The sequence below is a fragment of the Macaca nemestrina genome, chromosome 11 (assembly GCF_043159975.1).
Source record: "Macaca nemestrina isolate mMacNem1 chromosome 11, mMacNem.hap1, whole genome shotgun sequence".
Lineage (NCBI taxonomy): Eukaryota > Metazoa > Chordata > Mammalia > Primates > Cercopithecidae > Macaca > Macaca nemestrina.
In genome coordinates this window covers 65,871,342-65,885,709 of record NC_092135.1, presented here as the reverse complement: position 1 = coordinate 65,885,709, position 14,368 = coordinate 65,871,342, and the positions used below count along the sequence as shown (strand labels likewise).

The following is a 14,368-nucleotide window of genomic DNA, read 5'->3' as shown; positions in this document are numbered from 1 at the left end:
GAGTGACTGTACAAAAAAGTTGATCCTGTGAAGTTATGTGTTGCCTTTTCTTTTCCTTTGGTATATTTCTTGTGACTGATTAGAACTTTTCTGGAATTCACATGGTTCATGTGACAAGATCATAAAGAGAACTTGAAGCTTATTTCCGTAAGCGTTTGTTTTTTAATCAAGTGATTATATGCATTGAAAGAGACACAAATTATTTCTGGTCTTATACATAGACTATATTGCAGAACATTTGGCCCACTGTTTTAATTTGTAGTACTAGCTACATGTGAGCCTTCCCCTCAACAGTGGTTGTGAGATTGTCATTAGAGTCCTAGAGTATTTTGACTTATATGCATATCGTCTTGTTAATATTTCCAGAATGTGCTGCTGGATATAAAACTCTTGGCATCCAGACATGTAGCAGAAGTAAATAAAACCTTCTTGCTACAGACAGAAGAGACCTGGGAAGACTTTGCTTTGTGCCTCTAGAAATCAAAGTTGAATGGATTCCCTGTGTCATATCACTTCTTCCCTCCATGATGTGATCATTTCCTCTTCTCCTTTGTTTAATTATATTCAAACTCATGACCAATACTTTTAAAATCCGTAGAAGAGAGTCAAGGTTTCTGAACTGTACAAGAAGCTCTAGCACACTTTGCAAGATGCAGAATGATGCTGCTTGAGCTATGCCTGATGCCTCTATGTATGTTTTATTCATCTACTGGATGACCTGCAAGAATGCCTGATAGGCACTCTTAGAACGTTTTACCTCTCGGATTAAGAAACACCTATGTTTTCCTAATAAAGACTTCTGTTTCTTTTTAGAAAGAGCCTTCTGCCTAATTCCGCAAAACTATACTTGTATTTATGGGAATGTTTAAGACCTTTATTGTCAGAAAGTAGCCCTAAAAAGACTTCACCAAATATGCACATGAAAAGATAGAGAAATGCAGAGTAAAATTATTACAGGATACCACGACAGAGTTATTAGAATGGCTAAAATTAAAGACTGACCATACTAAGTGTTAGCAAGTGTGTAAGTTCTAATGTCTAGAACTCTCATACACTGCTGGTGGGAATGTAAAAATGGTACAATCACTCTGGAAAATATTTTGGTAGTTTCTTACAAAATTAAAAATACTTCTCTCATGTGATCCAGCCATTTTACTCCTAGGTATCTACCTACCCAAGCAAAAAGAAAATGTGTATCTATACAAAGATTTGTACATGATTGTTAATAACAGCTGTGTTTGTAACAGCAGAACTCACAAATACCCAGATACTCATCAAGAGGTGAATATGTAAACAAACTGGTATAGCATACAGTGGAATACTACTTAGCAATAAAAATGAATGAATTATTGATCATGTTCCATCATGGATCATGATCATATTTTTTATTGATCAATAAAAAATAATCATGATCAATAATTCATTCCTTTTTATTGCTAAGTAAAATAATTATGTGAGAGAAGCTAGATAAAATGAGTAGGTACTAGATGATTCTGCTGGTGTAACATTTAGAAAACGTAAACTAATCTATAGTGATAGAAAACAGATCAGTAGTTTCCTGGAGACGGCAGAGGATCAGGAAGAGGAAGGTGGGAGGAATTACAAAGGGACACAGGAAAACTGATGGACATATTCATTATCTTGATTGTGGTGATGGTTTCATGAGTGTGTACACATGTTCAAACTCACACTGGAAAAACATGCAGCTCGAGATAGGTTAGTTATACTTCAGTTAAGGCTATTAAGCAAACAGACAAAAAGCCTCACCCCTAAGCTGCTTACATTAGTATAAGAAAAGATGTTAGGAAGTATTTAGGAAAGTAATTGTTAAAGATTTCAAAGGACATGGCCCCACTGATAATCTAGTAAATGCCCTGAAACCACTTTTGCGGAAATTATGACCGTGGAAGAGATCAGACCTGACTCCATCTTGCTTCTAACCTTTAAGCTGTCCTTGTTCATTCCTGGGAGTAGGCCATTAACCTTGGGAGGGAGTTTAGTTTATAGTTGAACTCTGAAAATTTTGTTTAAGAGTTAAAGCCCTCTCCCCTGCACCTCCCAAAAAACCACCTCTTGCCTAGGAAACAGTCTGCCTTTATAGGATTAACATATTAGCTACAAGATTAGAAATTAACGGTTTAGGGGCCCTGCAGCCTCTGGCTGCCAAGAGTCTGAACCACCCCTAATTCCTCCTGGGAATAACATCACTATTGTAAAACCTAAGATCAGCACTTGAGAGATTTTGCAGCCCCTGCACTCAGTGCAGCAGCTGGCACCACCCAGACGAGTAATCTGGCTCAATGAGTTCTGTGATCCCACCCAGGGACAGAAGACAGCAACCTCACTTCAACCCCCAGTGATTCCATCTCTAAACCAACCAGTCAGCACTCCTCACTTCCCAAGCCCCTTCCTCAGAATTCTCCTTGAAAACCCCAACCCGAAATGCTTGTAGGAGACTGGTTTGAGTAACAATAAAACTCCAGTCTCCCACACAGCCAACTCTGTGAATTACTTTTTCTCTATTGCAATTCCCCTGGTCTTGATAAATTGGCTCTGTCTGGGCAGTGGCCAAGGTGAACCCACTGGGCAGTTACAGCCACACACCCTCTACCCAGAAATGTGCACACAAAGTTTTGCCTACAATTCAGAGGGTTCCAAGACTGAAAACCACTGGTTAAGACACCTATAGAATTCTTAATCGTTTTCAAAGAAACAAAGTACTTTTCAACAGCTGTGGCTGCCAGTCAACAGTTCCCCCCACCCCACTTTTTTCTTTCCAAAGCAAGTAAATTAATTCTTACCTTCAACTCAGATGAATTTTGAGTATTCTTGGTAAACATGACTTTACTTCAAGTTTAGCCATTTTTCATACAGTATTTTTATTTCTACTTTCTTCATCCTTATCCTGAAGAGGAATTAAACTATAAGCTTACCAGTACATCACCTCTGTAAGCTACATGAGGATACATTTTTATTGATTACACCTTTTCATTGCTTTCAAAATGAGCAATAATAACATAATGATTATTGGACACTTCCCATAACATAATGATTATTGGACACTTCCCATTACCACGCTGTCAGCTAGTTCATAAAACTGTACCTTAAACACATTAAAGGAAATTCAGGATCACAATACCAATTTTATGGTAATGTTTTAAAGAACAGATTCAGTATCAGCCAGTTTTGTTTTGCCAAACTGAATCAGACATTTGCACTATGACCGAATAATACTAATAAACTGGAACTTACCTGAACTGTAAGGAGAATGGCAGGTGTATTTCTATGTTTTCTTTATTTCTCATATATCCCTTCTATATGTAAATAATACTAATACTCAAGTCTGTTTGACATTTTAGTCTTAAAGTCTGCATATCCATAGTACCTGTAACATTCCTAGAATTGTAACCACCCCAATGGGTTCTTCCTGCCCACTGCACAAATAAAGACCACGGCATTGCAGTAAAAAAAAAAAAAAATAAAAATCGTTTAATTGATATGAGGCTGGCCATGCCACGTGGGAGGAATTGTTCCTCAAACCAGTCTCTCTGAAGGCTTGTAGGCTAGGGGGTTTTTCGAAAGCCGTTTGGAGGAAGGGATGTAGGTGGGTAGAAATGGGTGCTTGCTACTGATTGGTTGGGGCAGAGATAAAATCATAGGGGGATCAAAGCTGTCCTCTTGAGCTCACTTGCTTCTGAGTGGGGCCATAGGAGCAGAGTTTGGCGGGTCCAGGTGGCGTCATGGACGTCAGACATGCAAAAAACCTGAAAATCTCAAAAGGCCAATCTACAGTAGTGATGTTATCTACAGGCATGGCTGGCAATCATTTATTTCTGCACCTTACCAGAATTCAGGCTCTTCTTCTCCCCCTAGCCTGGTGGTCTCTCATTAGCTTTACAAAGGTGGTTGAGCTTCTGGGAAGGCCTGTTACCATTTAAACTATTAACATAACCTAACTATCTTCCAAAGTTAGCTGGCCTAAGCCCAGAAAAAATTAAGGCAGCTTGAAAGCTAAAGGCAAGAGGAGAGCTTGACTAGATTAGATCTCCCTCTTAATAATTTTTGGAAAGGCAGTTTTATAATTTTTTCTAACCACTTTTTTTTCTCACTATCCAGAATTCTAGTAAGTGAAATCCCAGGAAAAACTGCATGTAGTATACTCACTACTTTTAATTATTATTTGCACTTTCATAAATTTGATCATGAGAAATACCTTCTAAGGTGACTATACTGTGTCCTTCCCTATATGCAGAGTCTTTAGGGTTTCTGAGGAAAAAGATTGAGAGGCATAGATTTGTATGCAGGTGGGTTTTTGAGGACTGCTTTCAAGATCAGCATCTGTGAGGGAATAAAGGAAGTAGAATTTGGCAGATAGAGTAATTGTGTTTGAACTGCAGCAAATGCCTCCTTCAGCAAAGGGAGGAATGAAGCTGAGATGACCCTTAGCGTTGTCCTGCCTTGAGGCCTTTTTACTGTTGGACTTTTTACTATTTTTACTATTGTCCTGCCTTGGGGTCTTTTTACTATCATGACCAGTCATTCATGAATGCAGGCTGCCTTTGAAGAGAGGGCATGACCTTGGCTGAGACAGCTTTCTGTGGCCATGGAGAATTCCCAAAGAAGAGCTAAACTGGATGGTTACCAGCCACCAATAATGCCAGCAGATGGCAGAATAGTTGCCTCATTCCTGAAGAGAAGATCTGGGCAGCACACCACAGTATCCACTACAGTCCACCTTTTGCACTACTTGAATCCACCTGGGAGTGGTTCTTCTGGATTGGTTGATCTCTTTTCCTAGGGGGAAGTTGTAAGAGGAAGGTTAGTAGTGTGAGTTACAGTTCTTACACCTGGTCTTGAGGCCTCTCTGATATTCCTTATCCCCATCATCTACATTCTATTGTAGATTTCCTCTGCTAGTCTCAGTGGTTTATGTGGTTGGGGTGGCCTAGACTGTCATCTCTGAAAAAAACTGAATGAAAATGGTCAGCCTTTGAAATCATGTTTGCCTAGGATATGATACCAAATACTCAATTGAGGTGAACCAAGAGTAATTTATTTGCATTTTATCTTTTCCATGATGAGTCATGAAATGCACAACTTTTAATAACAAAAGCTTTAAAGACTCAGGAAGGACAAGGTGGCCATGATGGTTCTCCATGAGTAACATTAGACATTCTAACTTTTGAATACTAGTTGTTTCTCCAAATTAGGTGAATAGTACTGATAACTAATGGGTTATCATAGGTAATTTGACTTAGATCATGGAGTTCCTTCAAATTTTATATCTAAACAATTTCAATATCAGCTGATTTACTATGAAAATAAATTTTTGTTCTACTTGAGTTAGCAGTTTTATAACCCAGTCTTTTCATTAAAATTCCAGGAATCCTTACCCAGTTTGAATGATGTGATTGTAAAGTTATTAGAAACCTGTATTCAAGAGTGCTTTTAGGGTCCTTTCCATTCTTTCGTGAACCTCCTAAGAGACACTATACTCTAGCATTTTGCATGCTTGTGAAGTTTTCAGAAACTGCATCAGCATTAAGCACTTAACCATGGAAATGACTTTAAACAGTTATAGTTAAAAATACAATTGACAAAGAAATGTAGTTATTTCTGTGGTCTACAATAACAACATAATAACCATAATTATGATTGATAGCATATACTCAGACATATTAGAATTTTAGAAATCCCATACAATTTTGGAACATATATTAATATCATTCACTAAAATATAAGCTGAAGAAGATTAAACTTTTTTATTATTTTTGACAATGCTTCCTGTGTAGCTAAACATGTTAAATAATTGCTCACCTTTCTTTTAGATGCTTTGGGGGCCCTCTGTAGCATCTCAAAGTTAGAGGTCAGAAAAGACCATTTTGAAGCTGAAATTTGATTTTGGAAAGGTTATCAAATATATTAAAGTTTTAAAACACTTGGTATTATGAAATAGAATTCCAGGTTACCATAAGTCATTGATTTTGCCAAAATGATGACTTAAAAAAATTTTAAAGGCAAAACCTTTACTTGTTGATAGAGGGAAGACTTAGCTTTTCAAACAGTCTGTCTCTTGTCTTTGCCTTCTTTTTTTTCCAGTAGTTTATTCAAAAGGCAAACAAAAATCTTTTATTATCTTTTAATATTACATGAAAATTTGTTTAAGAGAGAAAGTCAGATTTCACCCTTGCATTAGTGTACTATTAATGTCTACCCCAATTTTTAATAAAACCTTATGGACAAACCTTCCCAATCTTAATCAGTGTAACCGTAAGGTGAGTTTCTCATAAACCTTTTATAACCCTTTACAAATTTTTGTTAAAGAGCAGATTAGTGCTTTAAGAAAATCCTGTTTGTGCTTTTATCTCAATGTTCAATTTACAGAAAATACACCTTTACATTTAGTCAATATATTCACACACAGAATTTTTTTACATGATTAATTTTTACAGACTTTCCACAACTGTTCAAACCTTGAACTTATTCTTACTAAATTTAAAACAATCATTTAACCCTCTAAATTAGGCAAAATTTACATTCCTATGCCATCTTACAATCTTTTACCAAAAACGAATTTCATTCTCCTCACACACCTTGCGTGTAAAACTGTTTTTTCAGTAGTCTCAATCACGTGTTATAATGGTAACTCAGCAACTTTTGATGTATCAATTTTCTTTCACAAATCTTTTCACGACTTACACAAACCATGTTTTGGACATTTTGACTTGTCCTGAACATCCCTCTTTTTAAACAGCCAGTTATTTTACTTTAGGACAAGAATTTACAAGATCCTTTCTTGTGTAAAATCCATTTTCTTTATAACCTTCTTTGCATAGCTAGGAGGCGTGGCTAATTCCGCATGTCCCCAGGCCTTATCTAGAATCTAATGCTCCAAAATAGGAAAACTGAACAATTTCAAAAGCGTAAGAAGCAGTTTATGACCTTAAAGCGTTTAGCAAACCTAGTATCTGACCTGCCTAATTTAGTCCAAATGTCTTTATTTTACCAATAATCTTTAAAGCCATTTTTATTTCCCAAAGATTACTAAAGTTACATGAACTAAGACATTACAGTTTTTACTTTTCTGACAAAATATTTAAGCACTTATGTTTCTTAAAGCCAATTAATTAGAGCTCTTTTATATAAACATTACACACACAACACATATATAACTACACAGATAAATGTTTTATTTGCCAGTTTTAAATTTTTTTAATTGGATTACTGGCTTTAGGGTAGAGTCCTTGGAAGAACAGGGCTAGGAAAGTGTGCAGTTTCTAGGCCCTAATAACCTGGCACAGCTGGAAGGCAAAACAGCTGCCCCAAAATTAACGATCCTATTTTTACACCAGATCATGGATCCCAAAAAGACCAGACCCTTAGATTTTGAGGGAGATTTATCCATATCTAATTGCTGGAGTTCCATGAAGAAAACAGATTTTTTTCAAATAGGGTCTCTGACACCTCCTGTTTTTCCCAAGGAGTCCCAGGCTGTTAGAGCTTGAATATCTACTTTTTATTAAGCTAACTTTGAACTATAGCACTTTTTTACAAAAAGTCCTTTTAAATCTTGTATTACCCAACCCTGGCTAGCCAAATGGCCAATGTGTTCAGAAAAAGGAAAATTTAAGATGGTTCATGGAGGGGAAGAGAATAAACAAATGGTAAAGCCCACCCAGTTATCATACCAGAAAGTACTCATTCCCAAGCCAGGAATTGAACCCTGCACCCAGGCCACCATTGTGAAAAGAGAATGCAAAGCCACATGGTTACAAGGTCAAGCTCCCAAGGACCTAACTGACCAGTTTGCTCGGCCGTCTTCAACAGCAGGCTTGTGGGGTCCTAGGCACACATTTTATCCTAAGATACCCCTCTTTATGGCAGAACAAGGCGGAAAGACACACAGAACACACCAGATTTACTATAGCTCAAGGTCAACCTCAGAATTTTTTTTTTTTGTAGTAAGTAAAACTTTGCAGAGAGATAAACGGTGACTTTTACCACTCATTTAACCAGTTTGCACAGAGAGAGGCCAGAGTCTGACTGGTAAGAAATTCTTACCCTTTTGCCAACATGCCAGGTTCTGGGTTCCCCTTCCATGAGCAGCCCTAGTGACCTTGCTTGCCACAATGTAGCCCTGGGGCTAAGCCACATCATAAAGGAAAATCGTCTTTTTTTGTTTGTTTGTTTCCACAGGCAAAAGCCTCTCAGTTTTGCAAGTTGCTGCCCAAGGGGTTGCATGGGGTAACCCAATTAACATTTTTTGTTCTGGCCACAGTGAAATACGTGAGACAAAACACAGACATCAGCCACTCAACATTGAACTGACAAGGCTCAAACTTGCTCCTGATGGGGCCCTGTCATCTTTAATCCATTTTTAACTGAGAGAGACTTTACTGAGGGGAGGGCCTCTAACCCAGTCCTATCCTTTACTCAGGTAAAATGTACCCCATTACTTATCCAAAGGCAGCCGATTGGTGCTGTAGTCTTTTTCCTTTGTATTGGGATAGTAACTAAGCTGAAAGATTAGCAGATTTAACTTTTCATTTTTAAATGCACTTCCATGCATTGTTTATTCGGAACATTCCACAGTAAGTTAACTTTAGTAAGAGCCATTTCTGTAAGACTCCACTGCTTTCTGTGCCTAATGTGTAAGCGTGAAGGAAGTCAGTTTTTCAGAAATTAAGAATCTCATTTTTACCTAAAATATTGACTTTCTTCTAGGGTTCCCTTGATAAACTAAACCAATAGTTTTTTTCCTACCTACGTGCACAAGAAAAATGAAACAATGGGGTAGAACACAAAAATGCCCACAAATTTTTAAGAAACAAATTGTACACCCCTACAATATTATCATTTGCTACCAGTTTTCTTTCTGACCTAGTCTGATGTAAGAGGCCTCTAACTGGATCCAGGCCAGTTAGTTACCAGATTAAATCCATTCCTAGACCCAGTCCAGTTTCTGTCATGACTTCCAAACCCAGTTTGGATCAGAAATTTGCTCAAATTTGCTCAAAGAAACTCAGAGAGCTCAAAACACAAATCCAAAACACTGGAGCTCCAAAATCTAAGAGAGAACTTACCCACAATCTCCAGCTGCTCCGAAAGATCAATGGATACAAGTGGGTCCTGCAGTTACCTTGCATGTTCACTCAGTGCTCCTGGAGTCATTAGAAGCTCTTCTTCGGATCCCACTTCTGACACCATCTGTTAAAAACTTCAGCCAAATTAAATTTAAAGGAGTTTAATTGAGCAATGAATGATTCACAAATTGGGCAGCCCCTAGAATCATAGCAGATTCGGACTCCAGGGGTGCCTTATGGTCAGACAAATTTATGGACAAAAAACGTAAAGTAACATACAGAAATCAGAAGTGAGGTACAGAAACAACTGGATTGGCTACAGCTTGGCATTAGTCTTATTTGAACACAGTTTGAACACCCAGTATGGCTGCTGAGATTGGCCAGGACTCAGGGATTGTTACAGGCTCATACTCCTAAGTTAGGTTTTCAATCTTGTCTACTTAGTAAGTTAGGTTGCAGTTCATCCACAAGGACTCAAATATAGAAGTACAGAGTCTTTCTCAGGCCATATTTACTTTTCCGTAACAGGGCAAATGAATCGGATTATTGCTTAGGAGACAAATATTTGTAGAAACTTTCCAAAACAGGAATAATTCTTCTTTCAGAGAGTCTCAATGTGGGATTCTTAGTGTCTTAGAATCCTCTAAATTGTATACGTACTTTTGTGAGCTTGTGTCTAGGGAGAAGGCCTTGAGGATATTTACCAAATACAGTGTACTAGACATTGTACTGGGCACTGATGTCACAAAGATTCATTTTTCCATTTATTCATGTATTCAATACAGATTGATATACGTCTGTGTCAGGCACTGGGAACATAGTAGTGAACAAAACAGTTCCTGTATTCATTGGAGCTCATTTTCTGGGTATGTGGAGTAGGTAAAGGGCCACATCCAAAAATAATGCATAAATATATAGCATATTAGGAGGTGGTAAGTGCTGTGAGAAAGAAAAATTCTGGGTAAAGAGAGAGTGAGGGGGTGGTGGGGTGTGTTAATAGGGTAGCCACGGACATTTGAGGAGAAACTGAAAGGAAGGGAGGGAGGCAGTCATGGAGTTGTGGAGGAGGAACATTTCCGGGAGAGGGAATGGCAGGTGCAGAGGTTCTGGGCCAGCCCCTGCCCTAAATGCTCCAGGGTCAGCATGGAAGCTCTGTGGCTGGAGCAGGAGCAGGGAGGGAGAGAGTGGTGAGGGATAAGAGGAGAGATGGAGCAGGAGGCCTTATCAGGTGGGTTTGGTAGACCATTGTAGAGACCATGGCGTTACTCAGAGCTGGAAGGCCAACAGAGGGTTTTGAATAGAAAAGTAACATGGTTTGTCTACATGTTAGAAGCCTCCCCTGCCCTCTGGTTGAAGCCTAGGCCATGGAGGGACCGGGGTGGAAGCAGTGAGACCACAGGCTACTGGACGAGTCTAGTGGCAAGTTGGTGGTAGTCTCACTTGGGGAGCAGCAATGGAGGTGGTAAGAAGTCATCGGTTTCTGCATATGTGGATATATTTCAAAGATGAATGTTTTACAAAGATGAATACAATTTTTTCTGGGTTTTCAGAGTTTGAATCTAGCGAGGAAATCAGATCTGTGACAGATTATTTCAGTACATGATGATAAGAGCAGGGATAGAGAGCTGGAGGATAATGGAGTTATAGAGCCTTTCCTGGGAAGATTCAGGGTAGGAAATGGCAAAAGATAAGCTGGAGTGGTTAGCCAAGGCCAGACCATGGAGGCTCTCATTGACCATGTTAAAAATTTGGACTTTATCCCGAAGTTGATGGAAACAGTTAAACAGCATTGCTCAAGGAGGTAACACACTCCCGTTCTCAATCTAGGTTCTCCAGTAACTCTGGTGAGTATGAGAAAGAGGGCTCTCAGCAGGTAAGACAGAAGGCAAGGAAACCAGATAAGATATTGCCATTGTCCAGAGCAGAGAGGAATAATTTATTAACCGCTTGCTATACATCAGGCATTATTCTAAGCACTTTACGTGTGTTAATTAATCCTCAAAACAAACCCTATCAGGTAGGCACCATTAATATCTTCATTTCAACAATGACCAATGCATGGCCTTGAGCACAAAGAGGAGGCTAAGTGAACTTCATTCAGGAAGGTCACACAGCTGTGAGCAGGAGGAGGATTTGAACCCCGGCACCCTGGCTCAGGAATTCAGGTTCTTATACACTGTGCTACAGTGCATCCCACGAAGATGAGAGCCTGGAGGTTTAGGGAAAATAATGGGGTGAATCTTTTATTTTGTCCCAAACTGAGTTAGTAAGTTTTCTGTATGTGTGGCTGTATTTCAAAGAAATCTAATTAAAATAAAATGTTAATTTTATATTACTGTTCTAGCAGTATCCATAAGAAACCTACCCTCATACCATCTCCTTTTCTCCTTACTTAGAGCTTGGATTGTCTCTTTCTTTGCAATCTCATGCTGCCTTTCTGCATCAATCTATTCAGGGTGTCTCTTTGGATAAAACAATATTTTGAAGTCATCACCTTGTCAGGTAACCCAAGACCATGCTTTTGTCTAATGTTAGAAATTTTTTACTGTTGGAAGTAGTACATTAGACTCCGTGTTCATTGGTTGTCTTTTCCCCATAGCTTGTGTTTGGAAACAGCTAAAATTAAGTGAATTAACTCACTGTCACCAGAACATGGGGTTGGTGTGAAATAAGCTGGTACCTCAGGAAAAAGTGTATCTTTTGACTAATTACTCAGAATATAGATGTAGACTGTAAATGTCATATATAACTTATTTTTCCAACTGTCAAAATGTGAATAATTTCTCAAATAACTTAAAACGGAACTAGTATTTAACCCAGCAATCCCATGACTTGGTGTGTATCCAAAAGAAAATAAATTGTTCTACCAAAAAGACACACACATGCGTATGTGCATCACAGCACTATTCACAATAGCAAAGACATCAAATCAACCCAGGTGCCTATCAGCAGTGGATTGGGTAAAGAAAATGTGGTACATATACAGCACAGAATACCACACAGCCATGAAACAGAACGAAATCTTAACATTTGCAGCGACATGGATGCAGCTGGAGACCATTATCCTAAGTGAATTAACACAGGGACAGAAAACCAAATCCCTCATGTTCTCACTTGTGAGAGCTGAACATTGAGTACACATGGATACAAAGAAGGGAACAGACACCAGGGCCTACTTGAGGGGGAAGGAGAGAGGGAGGCAAGGGTTGAAAAAGTACTGGGTACTATGCTCAGTACTTGGGTAACAGGATCAGTCATACCCCAAACCTCAGCATCACACAATACACCTAGGTAATAAGCCCGCACACGAACCCCTGAAGCTGAAACAAAAGTTGAAATTACATTTAAAAAATGTGGAGAATTTGAATAGTGCAAGGAATGTATACAGAAAACAGTGTCTGGAGAATGCCTGACTTAGTTTGCCAAAAAAGTGTCGGCTCTGCTGCCTTGCCTCCAGTGGATTACCCCCAGGATGATCTTATTTCCTTCTCTGTTTAGATTCAGGGAGGTACCGAGCATCAGCGTCTTTTCCATGTGGCTGTTAATGATACCGTTACAGTTTCATAAACAACAATACTTATCATACCTTAGGCCAAATGTTCTCCAAAAACAAAAAAGTAACTAGAAACTTCCAGCCCTGACAGGTATTCAAGCCTAAAGTGTGATACAGAGAAACGAAAAAATAGAAAAAAAATTCATTGTTCCCACAAAGATACCCTGTAGTGACAGGTGGGTGGGAGGAGTGTTGGTAAAGCCATAGTGACAGGGCTTGAGGGCCACAGTCCTTGAGGGCCTCAGTGCATATTGTTGGTGTCCCTGTTTGCCCAAATAACAGAGAAAGAGTGTGGGCTGGGAAGGGAGGGACTAGTTCAAAGAAGATAGCACAGTGTCTGCGGCAGAAACCAAAGGGCATGAGTTTTATTTGGGAAAACCAAGAGGGATTTGAAATGAGTCAGTGGCTACTGAGCAAGCAGGGTTCAGACACCCCATATTTTCTAGAAACTCGAGTGTCTTACAACACAAAGGTCAGTGTTCTCAGCACAGGCTCAGGCAGCTCTAAAGCAACAGCCAGCCCTACCCAGCCCTTCCTTCTCAGCTCACGTTCCAGGTAAAGAGTATTTTTATTTTCGAAATCCAGGTGCACAGTCAGGAGATGGGAGGAAACAGTGACACCCATCTTTTTAATGAGCGTTGCTACTGGAAAAAAAATTAGCATCACCCTGAATTTTATGTGATGTCAGTTAAATGAAGGTGTTTTATAGCACTTTACAACAAATTAGAATCAACCAAATTGAAAATAAGCCTAGCAGCTGGGATAAGTAATCAGGTAAGTGGCCAGTTTTGCTATTTTTGCTTTGAGCTGAAGACAGAATTTGAATTTTTAATGTCCCAAAGGTGTGAGACTCACAATTGGGGAGCGTGGTTTCTGGGATGATTGTTTAAGATGCAGGCAGCTCCATCTTGCCCTTCAGTCTCCAACTTGCTTGACACATTCCCTGGAAATTGGCCCTCGTATATATACGTGTACACTGGAGAGAGGGTTGTGAATTAGTGTAGGCTGGACCTCTGCTTTTGACTGAACATTAGAGAGCGGACTGGAAACAGATGACCCAGAACAAGGCAGTAAATCATCCACATTAACCGAGAAACTCTAATGAAAGGACTGAAATTTATGCGAAGAATTTATGGCCACTCATGAAATCAGCCCAAATCAGAGGAACTATTAGAACACTTTTATGTTTTAAGAAAATGGGTACTGTGTTCATTTGCTGTGATTTGCATATAGTCAGAATGCCCTGACATGATAAATACTGGCTTTGGTGGACAGGATTTTTACGGCAGAGCTTTGCACTCCATGAGCCAATGTTTCTTGCATAAATGCCTTGATGATTTTAGTGTCTAAAATATGTTCAGAAAACGGTTGAAAGGCCACAGGAAGCTTTGCCATGATAACTATTCTGGAATTGGTGCCCTGGGGTATACCTGATATGTGTGTGCTTGCATTTGTGGGCCAAAGGAAGAGGAGAGAGGAGGTGGATGGGAGGAGTGTTGGTAAAAATGAAACTGCAGATCACTCAGAATGGAAGTATTAAAAGGGCAACAAATGAAGATAAAATGATGCTTGCAATTATGGTTTATACAGAGAAATAGGCCATATTGAGTACATAATTTTTCTTTTTTCTCCTCTGCAGCTGATGGATTAAATGAAATAAACTAATCTGCAGAAAATCCATGTATCTAGGTTGTTGTCAGTCGACCTTAGAGAAAATTAAAATTTGCACAGA

The 14,368-nt window shown here is 39.1% G+C and overlaps 1 protein-coding gene across 3 annotated transcripts in view; it reads left to right on the top strand.

Moving 5' to 3' along the window:
• The window catches only part of LOC105483292 (serine/threonine kinase 39), a 293,955-nt gene that overhangs the window by 267,927 nt on the left and 11,660 nt on the right, over positions 1 to 14,368 (top strand). The window contains exons 17-18 of one of the 3 annotated variants that reach the window (XR_988152.3): positions 11,480 to 11,585; positions 13,222 to 13,410. The exons of the other annotated variants lie outside the window; for them this stretch is intronic. The gene's annotated coding sequence lies outside the window, so the exon portion shown is untranslated. The remainder of the gene's footprint in view (positions 1 to 11,479; positions 11,586 to 13,221; positions 13,411 to 14,368) is intronic. 3 annotated transcript variants of the gene reach the window in all.